A 17,150-nucleotide genomic window follows, 5' to 3' on the forward strand; every position below is an offset into this window, starting at 1 on the left:
GCGCTACCACAGCGCCAAGTGTAATCACTGAATTCCAGCATGTCAAATTAAGAAGAATGTTATTTCTTCGAGTCCAATTGTTTCATTTATCACATTTATTAGGTCAAAGTCTAAAATCAGTTCAATTAAGTCCCACAGTCAATTGTTTCACAGTTACAAGCGACGCAACCTAGTAATATCAGAAACATATCGCTAAACACATGTTGGTAAGAAAATGCGACGCAATCGTTGTAATTCATACGAACTGATACCGTTAGAAAGTCAATGAAATATAGTTTTTGAAACTGTCTCCATTTTTTGAGCGCGTGTTAACGGCTAGGATTGGTCCCACAGTAAAAAATGAGTTTTTTATCTACATTTTTAAATAACGCCCTACCACAGCAACCAGTTTAATCGACGAGTTCCAGCCATCATGTCAAACTAAGAAAAATGTTATTTCTTGGAGTCCAATTGTCTCTTTTATCACATTTATAAGGTCAGAGTTTAAAATCAGTTCAATTAAGTCCCACAGTCAATCGTTTCACTGTTAAAAGCGATGCAACCTAGTAATATCAGAAACATATCGCTCAATACATGTTGGTAGGAATATGTGACGCAATCGTTGTAATTCATACGGACTGATAACGTTAGAAAGTCAATGAAATATAATTTTTGAAACTGCCTCTATTTCTTTAACGCGCGTTAACGGCTAGTATTGGTCCCACAGTAAAGAATGACTTATTTATCTAAATTTTTAAATGAAGCGTTACCACAGCGCGCAGTGTAATCGCTGAGTTCCAGCAATCAAGTATAATTAGGAATAATGTTATTTCTTGGAGTCCAAGTGCCTCATTTATCACATTTATAAGGTCAAAGTCTAAAATCAGTTCAATTAAGGCCCACAGTCAATCGTTTCACTGTTAAAAGCGATGCAACCTAGTAACATCAGAAAAATATTGCTAAATTCATGTTGGTACGAATATGTGACGCAACCGTCGTAACTCAAGCGGACTGATACCGTTGGAGAGTTCGTTAAATTTAGTTCTTGAAACTATCTCTATTTCTTCAGCGCGCTAACGGCTAGGATTGGTCCCACAGTAAAAAATGAATTTTTTATCTACAATTTTAAATAAAGCGCTACCACAGCGCCAAGTGTAATCACTGAATTCCAGCATGTCAAATTAAGAAGAATGTTATTTCTTCGAGTCCAATTGTTTCATTTATCACATTTATTACGTCAAAGTCTAAAATCAGTTCAATTAAGTCCCACAGTCAATTGTTTCACAGTTACAAGCGACGCAACCTAGTAATATCAGAAACATATCGCTAAACACATGTTGGTAAGAAAATGCGACGCAATCGTTGTAATTCATACGAACTGATACCGTTAGAAAGTCAATGAAATATAGTTTTTGAAACTGTCTCCATTTTTTGAGCGCGTGTTAACGGCTAGGATTGGTCCCACAGTAAAAAATGAGTTTTTTATCTACATTTTTAAATAACGCCCTACCACAGCAACCAGTTTAATCGACGAGTTCCAGCCATCATGTCAAACTAAGAAAAATGTTATTTCTTGGAGTCCAATTGTCTCTTTTATCACATTTATAAGGTCAGAGTTTAAAATCAGTTCAATTAAGTCCCACAGTGAATCGTTTCACTGTTAAAAGCGATGAAACCTTGTACTATCAGAAACATAGCGCTAAATACATGTTGGTACGAATATGAGACGCAATCGTTGTAATTCATACGTACTGATACCGTTAGAAAGTCAATGAAATATAGTTTTTGAAACTGTCTCTCTTTCTTCAGCGCGCTAACGGCTAGGATTGGTCCCACAGTAAAAAAAGACTTTTTTATCTAAATTTTTAAATGAAGCGCTACCACAGCGCCAAGTGTAATCGCTGAATTCCAGCAATCAGGTCAAATTAAGAAGAATGTTATTTCTCGGAGTCCAATTGTCTCATTTATCACATTTATAAGGTCAAAGTCTAAAATCAGTTCCATTAATTCCCACATTCAATTGTTTCACAGTTAAAAGCGACGCAACCTAGTAATATCAGAATCATATCGCTAAACAGATGTTGGTACGAATATGTGAGGCAATGGTTGTAATTCATACGGACTGATACCGTTAGAAAGTCAATGAAATATAGTTTTTGAAACTGTCTCTATTTTTTGAGCGCGTGCTAACGGCTAGGATTGGTCCCACAGTAAGAAATGATTTTTTTATCTACATTTTTAAATAAAGCGCTACCACAGCTCCCAGTTTAAATGCTGAGTTCCAGCAATCATGTCAGACTAAGAAAAATGTCATTTCTTGGAGTCCAGTTGACTCATTATAACAGTTAAAAGGTCACAGTCCAAAATCAGTTCAATGAAGTACTACAGTCAATTGTTTCACTGTTAAAAGCAATGAAACCTAGTAATATCAGAAAAATATTGCTAAATGCATGTTGGTACGAATATGTGACGCAACCGTTGTAACTCAAACGGACTGATACCGTTAGAATGTCAATGAAATATAGTTTTCGAAGCTGCTCTCTTTCTTCAGCGCGCTAACGGCTAGGATTGGTCCCACAGTAAAAAAAGACTTTTTTATCTAAATTTTTAAATGAAGCGCTACCACAGCGCCAAGTGTAATCGCTGAATTCCAGCAATCAGGTCAAATTAAGAAGAATGTTATTTCTTGGAGTCCAATTGTCTCATTTATCACATTTATAAGGTCAAAGTCTAAAATCAGTTCAATTAAGTCCCACAGTCAATTGTTTCACAGTTAAAAGCGACGCAACCTAGTAATATCAGAATCATATCGCTAAACAGATGTTGGTACGAATATGTGACGCAATGGTTGTGATTCATACGGACTGATACCGTTAGAAAGTCAATGAAATATAGTTTTTGAAACTGTCTCTATTTTCTTCAGCGTGCTAACGTCAAGGATTGGTCCCACAGTAAAAAATGTTTTTTTTATTTACATTTTTGAATAAAGCGCTACCACAGCTCCCAGTTTAATCACTGAGTTCCAGCAATCATGTCAAACTAAGAAAAATGTTATTTCTTGGAGTCCAATTGCCTCATTTATCACATTTTTAAGGTCAAAGTCTAAAATCAGGTCAATTAAGTCCCACGGTCATATGTTTCACAGTTAAAAGCGACGGAACCTAATAATATCAGAAAAATATCGCTAAATGCATGTTGGTACGAATATGTGACGCAATCGATGTAATTTATACGGACTGATACCGTTAGAAAGTCAATGAAATATAGTTTTTGAAACTGTCTCTATTTTTTGAGCGCGTGCTAACGCCTAGGATTGGTCCCACAGTAAAAAATGATTTTTTTTATCTACATTTTTAAATAAAGCGCTACCACAGCTCCCAGTTTAATTGCTGAGTTCCAGCAATCATGTCAGACTAAAAAAAATGTTATTTCTTAGACTCCAGTTAACTCATTATAACAGTTAAAAGGTCAAAGTCTAAAATCAGTTCATATAAGATCCACAGTCAATCGTTGCGCTGTTAGTAGCGATAGAACCTAGTAATATCAGAAACATATCGCTAAGTACATGTTGGTACGAATATGTGACGCAATCGTTGTAATTCATACGGACTGATACCGTTAGAAAGTCAATGAAATATAGTTTTTGAAACTGTCTCTATTTTTTGAGCGCGTGCTAACGGCTAGGATTAGTCCCACAGTAAAAAATGAATTTTTTATCTACATTTTTAAATAAAGCGCTACCACAGCGCCAAGTGTAATCACTGAATTCCAGCAATCAGGTCAAATTAAGAAGAATGTTATTTCTCGGAGTCCAATTGTCTCATTTATCACATTTATAAGGTCAAAGTCTAAAATCAGTTCCATTAAGTCCCACATTTAATTGTTTCACAGTTAAAAGCGACGCAACCTAGTAATATCAGAATCATATCGCTAAACAGATGTTGGTACGAATATGTGAGGCAATGGTTGTAATTCATACGGACTGATACCGTTAGAAAGTCAATGAAATATAGTTTTTGAAACTGTCTCTATTTTTTGAGCGCGTGCTAACGGCTAGGATTGGTCCCACAGTAAGAAATGATTTTTTTATCTACATTTTTAAATAAAGCGCTACCACAGCTCCCAGTTTAAATGCTGAGTTCCAGCAATCATGTCAGACTAAGAAAAATGTCATTTCTTGGAGTCCAGTTGACTCATTATAACAGTTAAAAGGTCACAGTCCAAAATCAGTTCAATGAAGTACTACAGTCAATTGTTTCACTGTTAAAAGCAATGAAACCTAGTAATATCAGAAAAATATTGCTAAATGCATGTTGGTACGAATATGTGACGCAACCGTTGTAACTCAAACGGACTGATACCGTTAGAATGTCAATGAAATATAGTTTTCGAAGCTGCTCTCTTTCTTCAGCGCGCTAACGGCTAGGATTGGTCCCACAGTAAAAAAAGACTTTTTTATCTAAATTTTTAAATGAAGCGCTACCACAGCGCCAAGTGTAATCGCTGAATTCCAGCAATCAGGTCAAATTAAGAAGAATGTTATTTCTTGGAGTCCAATTGTCTCATTTATCACATTTATAAGGTCAAAGTCTAAAATCAGTTCAATTAAGTCCCACAGTCAATTGTTTCACAGTTAAAAGCGACGCAACCTAGTAATATCAGAATCATATCGCTAAACAGATGTTGGTACGAATATGTGACGCAATGGTTGTGATTCATACGGACTGATACCGTTAGAAAGTCAATGAAATATAGTTTTTGAAACTGTCTCTATTTTCTTCAGCGTGCTAACGTCAAGGATTGGTCCCACAGTAAAAAATGTTTTTTTTATTTACATTTTTGAATAAAGCGCTACCACAGCTCCCAGTTTAATCACTGAGTTCCAGCAATCATGTCAAACTAAGAAAAATGTTATTTCTTGGAGTCCAATTGCCTCATTTATCACATTTTTAAGGTCAAAGTCTAAAATCAGGTCAATTAAGTCCCACGGTCATATGTTTCACAGTTAAAAGCGACGGAACCTAATAATATCAGAAAAATATCGCTAAATGCATGTTGGTACGAATATGTGACGCAATCGATGTAATTTATACGGACTGATACCGTTAGAAAGTCAATGAAATATAGTTTTTGAAACTGTCTCTATTTTTTGAGCGCGTGCTAACGCCTAGGATTGGTCCCACAGTAAAAAATGATTTTTTTATCTACATTTTTAAATAAAGCGCTACCACAGCTCCCAGTTTAATTGCTGAGTTCCAGCAATCATGTCAGACTAAAAAAAATGTTATTTCTTGGACTCCAGTTAACTCATTATAACAGTTAAAAGGTCAAAGTCTAAAATCAGTTCATATAAGATCCACAGTCAATCGTTGCGCTGTTAATAGCGATAGAACCTAGTAATATCAGAAACATATCGCTAAGTACATGTTGGTACGAATATGTGACGCAATCATTGTAATTCATACGGACTGATACCGTTAGAAAGTCAATGAAATATAGTTTTTGAAACTGTCTCTATTTTTTGAGCGCGTGCTAACGGCTAGGATTAGTCCCACAGTAAAAAATGAATTTTTTATCTACATTTTTAAATAAAGCGCTACCACAGCGCCAAGTGTAATCACTGAATTCCAGCAGGTCAAATTAGGAAGAATGTTATTTCTTCGAGTCCAATTGTCTCATTTATCACATTTATTAGGTCAAAGTCTAAAATCAGTTCAATTAACTCCCACAGTCAATTGTTTCACAGTTAAAAGCGACGCAACCTAGTACTATCAGAAACATGTCGCTAAACACATGTTAATAAGAAAATGCGACGCAATCGTTGTAATTCATACGAACTGATACCGTTAGAAAGTCAATGAAATATAGTTTTTGAAACTGTCTCCATTTTTTGAGCGCGTGTTAACGGCTAGGATTGGTCCCACTGTAAAAAATGAGTTTTTTATCTACATTTTTAAATAACGCCGTACCACAGCAACCAGTTTAATCGACGAGTTCAAGCCATCATGTCAAACTAAGAAAAATGTTATTCCTTGGAGTCCAATTGTCTCTTTTATCACATTTATAAGCTCAGAGTTTAAAATCAGTTCAATTAAGTCCCACAGTCAATCGTTTCACTGTTAAAAGCGATGAAACCTAGTAATATCAGAAACATATCGCTAAATCCATGTTGGTACGAATATGTGACGCAACCGTCGTAACTCACACGGACTGATACCGTTAGAAAGTCAATTAAATGTATTTTTTGAAACTGTCTCTATTTTTGGAGCGCGTGTTACCGGCTAGGATTGGCGCCACAGTAAAAAATGAATTTTTTATCTACTTTTTCAAATAAAGCGCTACCAGAGCGCCCAGTGTAATCGCTTAGTTCTAGCAATCATGTCAAATTAAGAAGAATGTTATTTTTTGGAGTCCAATTGTCTCATTATAACATTTATAAGGTCACAGTCCAAAATCAGTTCAATGAAGTACTACAGTCAATTGTTTCACTGTTAAAAGCAATGAAACCTAGTAATATCAGAAAAATATTGCTAAATGCATGTTGGTGCGAATATGTGACGCAACCGTTGTATCTCAAACGGACTGATACCGTTAGAATGTCAATGAAATATAGTTTTCGAAGCTGTCTCTCTTTCTTCAGCGCGCTAACGGCTAGGATTGGTCCCACAGTAAAAAATGTTTTTTTTATTTACATTTTTGAATAAAGCGCTACCACAGCTCCCAGTTTAATCACTGAGTTCCAGCAATCATGTCAAACTAAGAAAAATGTTATTTCTTGGAGTCCAATTGCCTCATTTATCACATTTTTAAAGTCAAAGTCTAAAATCAGGTCAATTAAGTCCCACGGTCATATGTTTCACAGTTAAAAGCGACGGAACCTAATAATATCAGAAAAATATCGCTAAATGCATGTTGGTACGAATATGTGACGCAATCGATGTAATTTATACGTACTGATACCGTTAGAAAGTCAATGAAATATAGTTTTTGAAACTGTCTCTATTTTTTGAGCGCGTGCTAACGGCTAGGAATAGTCCCACAGTAAAAAATGATTTTTTTATCTACATTTTTAAATAAAGCGCTACCACAGCTCCCAGTTTAATTGCTGAGTTCCAGCAATCATGTCAGACTAAGAAAAATGTTATTTCTTGGAGTCCAGTTGACTCATTATAACAGTTAAAAGGTCAAAGTCTAAAATCAGTTCATATAAGATCCACAGTCAATCGTTGCACTGTTAATAGCAATACAACCTAGTAATATCAGAAACATATCGCTAAGTACATGTTGGTACGAATATGTGACGCAATCGTTGTAATTCATACGGACTGATACCGTTAGAAAGTCAATGAAATATAGTTTTTGAAACTGTCTCTATTTTTTAAGCGCGTGCTAACGGCTAGGATTGGTCCCACAGTAAAAAATGAATTTTTTATCTACATTTTTAAATAGAGCGCTACCACAGCGCCAAGTGTAATCACTGAATTCCAGCAGGTCAAATGAAGAAGAATGTTATTTCTTCGAGTCCAATTGTCTCATTTATCACATTTATTAGGTCAAAGTCTAAAATCAGTTCAATTAAGTCCCACAGTCAATTGTTTCACATTTAAAAGCAACGCAACCTAGTAATATCAGAAACATATCGCTAAACACATGTTGGTAAGAAAATGCGACGCAATCGTTGTAATTCATACGAACTGATACCGTTAGAAAGTCAATGAAATATAGTTTTTGAAACTGTCTCCATTTTGTGAGCGCGTGTTAACGGCTAGGATTGGTCCCACAGTAAAAAATGATTTTTTATCTACCTTTTTAAATAACGCGCTACCACAGCAACCAGTTTAATCGCCGAGTTCCAGCCATCATGTCAAACTAAGAAAAATGTTATTCCTTGGAGTCCAATTTTCTCTTTTATCACATTTATAAGGGGAGAGTTTAAAATCAGTTCAATTAAGTCCCACAGTCAATCGTTTCACTGTTAAAAGCGATGAAACCTAGTGATATCAGAAACATATCGCTAAATCCATGTTGGTACGAATATGTGACGCAACCGTCGTAACTCACACGGACTGATACCGTTAGAAAGTCAATTAAATGTATTTTTTGAAACTGTCTCTATTTCTTGAGTGCGTGCTAACAGCTAGGATGGTCCCGCAATAAAAAATTAATTTTTTATCTACATTTTTAAATAAAGCACTACCACAGTTCCAGTGTAATCGCTGAGTTCAAGAAATCATGTAAAACTAAAAAGAATGTCATTTCTTGGAGTTCGATTGTCTCATTTATGACATTTATCAGGCAAAAACCCAAAGCAGGTCAATTAAGTCCCACAGTCAATCATTTCACTGTTAAAAGCGATGAAACCTTGTAATATCAGAAAAATATCGCTAAATGCATGTTGGTACGAATATGTGACGCAACCGTCGTAACTCATAAAGGACTGATACCGTTAGAAAGTCAATTAAATGTAGTTTTTAAAACTGTCTCTATTTCTTTAGCGCGTGCTAACGGCTAGGATTAGTCCCACAGTAAAAAATGAATTTCTTATCTACATTTTTAAATAAAGCGCTACCACAGCTCCCAGTTTAATCGCTGAGTTTCAGCAATCATGTCAAACTAAGAAAAATGTTATTTCTTGGAGTCCAATTGTCTCATTTATCACATTTATAAGGTCAAAGTTTAGAATCAGTTCAATTAAGTCCCACAGTCAATTGTTTCACAGTTAAAAGCGACGCAACCTAGTAATATCAGAAACATATCGCTAAACAGATGTCGGTACGAATATGTGACGCAACCGTTGTAACTCAAACGGACTGATACCGTTAAAAAGTCAATGCAATATAGTTTTTGAAACTGTCTCTATTTCTTTAGCGCCTGCTAACGGCTACGGTTGGTCCCACAGTAAAAAATGATTATTTATCTAAATATTTAAATGAAGCGCTACCACAGCGCCCAGTGCATTCGCTGAATTCCAGCAATGTTGCCAAATTAAGAAGAATCGTATTAATTGGAGTCCAATTGTCTCATTTATCACATTTATTAGGTCAAAGTCTAAAATCAGTTCAATTAAGTCCCACAGTCAATTGTTTCACATTTAAAAGCAACGCAACCTAGTAATATCAGAAACATATCGCTAAACACATGTTGGTAAGAAAATGCGACGCAATCGTTGTAATTCATACGAACTGATACCGTTAGAAAGTCAATGAAATATAGTTTTTGAAACTGTCTCCATTTTGTGAGCGCGTGTTAACGGCTAGGATTGGTCCCACAGTAAAAAATGAGTTTTTTATCTACCTTTTTAAATAACGCGCTACCACAGCAACCAGTTTAATCGCCGAGTTCCAGCCATCATGTCAAACTAAGAAAAATGTTATTCCTTGGAGTCTAATTTTCTCTTTTATCACATTTATAAGGTGAGAGTTTAAAATTAGTTCAATTAAGTCCCACAGTAAATCGTTTCACTGTTAAAAGCGATGAAACCTAGTGATATCAGAAACATATCGCTAAATCCATGTTGGTACGAATATGTGACGCAACCGTCGTAACTCACACGGACTGATACCGTTAGAAAGTCAATTAAATGTATTTTTTGAAACTGTCGCTAATTTTGGAGCGCGTGTTAACGGCTAGGATTGGCCCCACAGTAAGAAATGAATTTTTTATCTACATTTTCAAATAAAGCGCTACCAGAGCGCCCAGTGTAATCGCTTAGTTCCAGCAATCATGTCAAATTAAGAAGAATGTTATTTTGTGGAGTCCAATTGTCTCATTATAACATTTATAAGGTCACAGTCCAAAATCAGTTCAATGAAGTACTACAGTCAATTGTTTCACTGTTAAAAGCAATGAAACCTAGTAATATCAGAAAAATATCGCTAAATGCATGTTGGTACGAATATGTGACGCAACCGTTGTAACTCAAACGGACTGATACCGTTAGAAAGTCAATGAAATATAGTTTTCGAAGCTGTCTCTCTTTCTTCAGCGCGCTAACGGCTAGGATTGGTCCCACAGTAAAAAAAGACTTTTTTATCTAAATTTTTAAGTGAAGCGCCACCACAGCGTCAAGTGTAATCGCTGAATTCCAGCAATCAGGTCAAATTAAGAAGAATATTATTTCTTGGAGTCAAATTGTCTCATTTATCACATTTATAAGGTCAAAGTCTAAAATCAGTTCAATTAAGTCCCACAGTCAATCATTTCACAGTTAAAAGCGACGGAACCTAATAATATCAGAAACATATCGCTAAACAGATGTTGGTACGAATATGTGACGCAACCGTCGTAACTCACACGGACTGATACCGTTAGAAAGTCAATTAAATGTAGTTTTTAAAACTGTCTCTATTTCTTTGGCGAGTGCTAACGGCTAGGATTGGTCCCACAGTAAAAAATGAATTTTTTATCTACATTTTTAAATAAAGCGCTACCACAGCTCCCAGTTGAATCGCTGAGTTCCAGCAATCATGTCAAACTAAGAAAAATGTTATTTCTTGGAGTCCAATTGTCTCAATTTAACATTAATAAGGTCAAAGTCCAAAATCAGTTCAATAAAGTCTCACAGTCAATCGTTTCACTGTTAAAAGCGATGAAACCTAATAATATCAGAAAAATATCGCTAAATGCATGTTGGTACGAATATGTGACGCAATCGTTGTAATTTATCCGGACTGATACCGATAGAAAATCAATGAATTGTAGTTTTTGAAACTGTCTCTATTTCTTCAGCGCGCGGTAGCTGTTAGGATTGGACCCACAGTACAAAATGACTTATTTATCTACTTTTTTGAATAAAGCAATACCACAGCGTCCAGTATAATTGCTGAGTTAAAGCAATCATTTCATATTAAGAAGAACGTTACTTCTTGGAGTCCAGTTGCCTCATTATAACATTTAAAAGGTCAAAGTCTAAAATCAGTTCAATTAAGTCTCACAGACGGTTGTTTCACATTTTAAAGCGACGCAACCTAGTAATATCAGAAAAATATCGCTAAATGCGTGTTGGTACGAATATGTGACGCAACCGTTGTAACTCAAACGAGCTGATTCCGTTAGAAAGTCAATGAAATATAGTTTTTGAAACTGTCTATATTTCTTTGGCGGGTGCTAACGGCTAGGATTGGTCCCACAGTAAAAAATGACTTATTTATCTATTTTTAAAATAAAGCGCTACCATAGCGCCAAGTGTAATCACGGAATTCCAGCAGGTCAAACTAAGAAGAATGTTATTTCTTGGAGTCCAATTGTCTCATTTATCACATTTATAAGGTCAAAGTCTAAAATCAGTTCAATTAAGGCCCACAGTCAATCGTTTCACTGTTAATAGCGATGCAACCTAGTAATATCAGAATCAAATCGCTAAATGCATGTTGGTACGAATGTGTGACGCAACCGTTGTAACTCAAACGGGCTGATACCGATAGAAAGTCAATGAAATATAGTTTTTGAAACTGTCTCTATTTCTTGAGCGCGTGCTAACAGCTAGGATGGTCCCGCAATAAAAAATTAATTTTTTATCTACATTTTTAAATAAAGCGCTACCACAGTTCCAGTGTAATCGCTGAGTTCAAGAAATCATGTAAAACTAAAAAGAATGTCATTTCTTGGAGTTCGATTGTCTCATTTATGACATTTATCAGGCAAAAACCCAAAGCAGGTCAGTTTCACTGTTAGAAGCGATGAAACCTAGTAATGTCAGAAAAACATCGCTAAATGCATGTCGGTACGAATATGTGACGCAACCGTTGTAACTCAAACGGACTGATACCGTTAAAAATTCAATGCAATATAGTTTTTGAAACTGTCTCTATTTCTTTAGCGCCTGCTAACGGCTACGGTTGGTCCCACAGTAAAAAATGCTTATTTATCTAAATATTTAAATGAAGCGCTACCACAGCGCCCAGTGTATTCGCTGAATTCCAGCAATGTTGCCAAATTAAGAAGAATCGTATTTATTGGAGTACAATTGTCTCATTTATCACATTTATAAGGTCAAAGTCTAAAATCAGTTCAATTAAGGCCCACAGTCAATCGTTTCACTGTTAAAAGCGATGAAACCTAGTAATATCAGAAAAATATCGCTAAATGCATGTTGGTACGAATATGTGACGCAACCGTCGTAACTCACACGGACTGATACCGTTAGAAAGTCAATTAAATGTAGTTTTTAAAACTGTCTCTATTTCTTTGGCGCGTGCTAACGGCTAGGATTGGTCCCACAGTACAAAATGACTTATTTATCTACTTTTTTGAATAAAGCAATATCACAGCGTCTAGTATAATTGCTAAGTTACAGCAATCATTTCATATTAAGAAGAACGTTACTTCTTGGAGTCCAATTGTCTCATTTATCACATTTATAAGGTTAAAGTTTAGAATCAGTTCAATTAAGTCCCACAGTCAACTGTTTCACAGTTAAAAGCGACGTAACCTAGTAATATCAGAAACATATCGCTAAACAGATGTTGGTACGAATATGTGACGCAATCGTGGTAATTCATACGGACTGATACCGTTAGAAAGTCAATGAAATATAGTTTTTGAAACTGTCTCTATTTCTTGAGCGCGTGCTAACGGCTAGGATTGGTCCCACAGTAAAAAATGATTTTTTTATCTACATTTTTAAATAAAGCGCTACCAGAGCGCCCAGTGTAATTGCTTAGTTTCAGCAATCATGTCAAATTAAGAAGAATGTTATTTTTTGGAGTCCAATTGTCTCATTATAACATTAATAAGGTCACAGTCCAAAATCAGTTCAATTAAGTCCCACAGTCAATTGTTTCACATTTAAAAGCAACGCAACCTAGTAATATCAGAAACATATCGCTAAACACATGTTGGTAAGAAAATGCGACGCAATCGTTGTAATTCATACGAACTGATACCGTTAAAAAGTCAATGAAATATAGTTTTTGAAACTGTCTCCATTTTGTGAGCGCGTGTTAACGGCTAGGATTGGTCCCACAGTAAAAAATGAGTTTTTTATCTACCTTTTTAAATAACGCGCTACCACAGCAACCAGTTTAATCGCCGAGTTCCAGCCATCATGTCAAACTAAGAAAAATGTTATTCCTTGGAGTTCGATTGTCTCATTTATGACATTTATCAGGCAAAAACCCAAAGCAGGTCAGTTTCACTGTTAGAAGCGATGAAACCTAGTAATGTCAGAAAAACATCGCTAAATGCATGTCGGTACGAATATGTGACGCAACCGTTGTAACTCAAACGGACTGATACCGTTAAAAAGTCAATGCAATATAGTTTTTGAAACTGTCTCTATTTCTTTAGCGCCTGCTAACGGCTACGGTTGGTCCCACAGTAAAAAATGCTTATTTATCTAAATATTTAAATGAAGCGCTACCACAGCGCCCAGTGTATTCGCTGAATTCCAGCAATGTTGCCAAATTAAGAAGGATCGTATTTATTGGAGTCCAATTGTCTCATTTATCACATTTATAAGGTCAAAGTCTAAAATCAGTTCAATTAAGGCCCACAGTCAATCGTTTCACTGTTAAAAGCGATGAAACCTAGTAATATCAGAAAAATATCGCTAAATGCATGTTGGTACGAATATGTGACGCAACCGTCGTAACTCACACGGACTGATACCGTTAGAAAGTCAATTAAATGTAGTTTTTAAAACTGTCTCTATTTCTTTGGCGCGTGCTAACGGCTAGGATTGGTCCCACAGTACAAAATGACTTACTTATCTACTTTTTTGAATAAAGCAAAATCACAGCGTCCAGTATAATTGCTAAGTTACAGCAATCATTTCATATTAAGAAGAACGTTACTTCTTGGAGTCCAATTGTCTCATTTATCACATTTATAAGGTTAAAGTTTAGAATCAGTTCAATTAAGGCCCACAGTCAATCGTTTCACTGTTAAAAGCGATGAAACCTAGTAATATCAGAAAAATATCGCTAAATGCATGTTGGTACGAATATGTGACGCAACCGTCGTAACTCACACGGACTGATACCGTTAGAAAGTCAATTAAATGTAGTTTTAAAAACTGTCTCTATTTCTTTGGCGCGTGCTAACGGCTAGGATTGGTCCCACAGTACAAAATGACTTATTTATCTACTTTTTTGAATAAAGCAATATCACAGCGTCCAGTATAATTGCTAAGTTACAGCAATCATTTCATATTAAGAAGAACGTTACTTCTTGGAGTCCAATTGTCTCATTTATCACATTTATAAGGTTAAAGTTTAGAATCAGTTCAATTAAGTCCCACAGTCAATTGTTTCACAGTTAAAAGCGACGCAACCTAATAATATCAGAAAAATATCGCTAAATGCATGTTGGTACGAATATGTGACGCAATCGATGTAATTTATACGGACTGATACCGTTAGAAAGTCAATGAAATATAATTTTTGAAACTGTTTCTATTTTTTGAGCGCGTGCTAACGGCTAGGATTGGTCCCACAGTAAAAAATGATTTTTTTATCTACATTTTTAAATAAAGCGCTACCAGAGCGCCCAGTGTAATTGCTTAGTTCCAGCAATCATGTCAAATTAAGGAGAATGTTATTTTTTGGAGTCCAATTGTCTCATTATAACATTAATAAGGTCACAGTCCAAAATCAGTTCAATAAAGCCCTACAGTCAATTGTTTCACTGTTAGAAGCGATGAAACCTAGTAATGTCAGAAAAACATCGCTAAATGCATGTCGGTACGAATATGTGACGAAACCTTTGTAATTCTACGGGCTGATACCGTTAGAAAGTCAATGAAATATAGTTTTTGAAACTGTCTCTATTTCTTGAGCGCGTGCTAACAGCTAGGATGGTCCCGCAATAAAAAATTAATTTTTTATCTACATTTTTAAATAAAGGGCTACCACAGTTCCAGTGTAATCGCTGAGTTCAAGAAATCATGTAAAACTAAAAAGAATGTCATTTCTTGGATTTCGATTGTCTCATTTATGACATTTATCAGGCAAAAACCCAAAGCAGGTCAATTAAGTCCCACAGTCAATCATTTCACTGTTAAAAGCGACGAAACCTAGTAATATCAGAAAAATATCGCTAAATGCATGTTGGTACGAATATCTGACGCAACCGTCGTAACTCACACGGACTGATACCGTTAGAAAGTCAATTAAATGTAGTTTTTAAAACTGTCTCTATTTCTTTGGCGCGTGCTAACGGCTAGGATTGGTCCAACTGTAAAAAATGAATTTTTTATCTACATTTTTAAATAAAGCGCTACCACAGCTCCCAGTTGAATCGCTGAGTTTCAGCAATCATGTCAAACTAAGAAAAATGTTATTTCTTGGAGTCCAATTGTCTCATTTATCACATTTATAAGGTCAAAGTCCAAAATCAGTTCAATAAAGTCTCACAGTCAATCGTTTCACTGTTAAAAGCGATGAAACCTAATAATATCAGAAAAATATCGCTAAATGCATGTTGGTACGAATATGTGACGCAATCGATGTAATTTATACGGACTGATACCGTTAGAAAGTCAATGAAATATAATTTTTGAAACTGTCTCTATTTTTTGAGCGCGTGCTAACGGCTAGGATTGGTCCCACAGTAAAAAATGATTTTTTTATCTACATTTTTAAATAAAGCGCTACCAGAGCTCCCTGTGTAATCGCTGAGTTCCAGCAATCATGTCAAACTAAGAAAAATGTTATTTCTTGGAGTCCAATTGTCTCAATTTAACATTAATAAGGTCAAAGTCCAAAATCAGTTCAATAAAGTCTCACAGTCAATCGTTTCACTGTTAAAAGCGATGAAACCTAATAATATCAGAAAAATATCGCTAAATGCATGTTGGTACGAATATGTGACGCAATCGATGTAATTTATACGGACTGATACCGTTAGAAAGTCAATGAAATATAATTTTTGAAACTGTCTCTATTTTTTGAGCGCGTGGTAACGGCTAGGGTTGGTCCCACAGTAAAAAATGATTTTTTTATCTACATTTTTAAATAAAGCGCTACCAGAGCGCCCAGTGTAATTGCTTAGTTCCAGCAATCATGTCAAATTAAGAAGAATGTTATTTTTTGGAGTCCAATTGTCTCATTATAACATTAATAAGGTCACAGTCCAAAATCAGTTCAATAAAGCCCTACAGTCAATTGTTTCACTGTTTCAAGCGATGAAACCTAGTAATGTCAGAAAAACATCGCTAAATGCATGTCGGTACGAATATGTGACGCAACCGTTGTAACTCAAACGGACTGATACCGTTAAAAAGTCAATGCAATATAGTTTTTGAAACTGTCTCTATTTCTTTAGCGCCTGCTAACGGCTACGGTTGGTCCCACAGTAAAAAATGCTTATTTATCTAAATATTTAAATGAAGCGCTACCACAGCGCCCAGTGTATTCGCTGAATTCCAGCAATGTTGCCAAATTAAGAAGAATCGTATTTATTGGAGTCCAATTGTCTCATTTATCACATTTATAAGGTCAAAGTCTAAAATCAGTTCAATTAAGGCCCACAGTCAATCGTTTCACTGTTAATAGCAATGCAACCTAGTAATATCAGAATCATATCTAAATGCATGTTGGTACGAATGTGTGACGCAACCGTTGTAACTCAAACGGGCTGATACCGATAGAAAGTCAATGAAATGTAGTTTTTGAAACTGTCTCTATTTCTTCAGCGCGCTAGCGGTTAGGATTGGTCCCACAGTACAAAATGACTTATTTATCTACTTTTTTGAATAAAGCAATATCACAGCGTCCAGTATAATTGCTAAGTTACAGCAATCATTTCATATTAAGAAGAACGTTACTTCTTTGAGTCCAGTTGTCTAGTTATAACATTTAAAAGGTCAAAGTCTAAAATCAGTTCAATTAAGTCCCACAGACAATTGTTTCACATTTAAAAGCGACGCAACCTAGTAATATCAGAAACATATCGCTAAATGCATGTTGGTACGAATATGTGACGCAATCGTTGTAATTTATCCGGACTGATACCGATAGAAAATCAATGAATTGTAGTTTTTGAAACTGTCTCTATTTCTTCAGCGCGCGGTAGCTGTTAGGATTGGACCCACAGTACAAAATGACTTATTTATCTACTTTTTAGAATAAAGCAATACCACAGCGTCCAGTATAATTGCTGAGTTAAAGCAATCATTTCATATTAAGAAGAACGTTACTTCTTGGAGTCCAGTTGCCTCATTATAACATTTA

Source organism: Hydractinia symbiolongicarpus, chromosome 5 (assembly GCF_029227915.1).
Source record: "Hydractinia symbiolongicarpus strain clone_291-10 chromosome 5, HSymV2.1, whole genome shotgun sequence".
In the NCBI taxonomy this organism is placed as follows: Eukaryota; Metazoa; Cnidaria; class Hydrozoa; order Anthoathecata; family Hydractiniidae; genus Hydractinia; species Hydractinia symbiolongicarpus.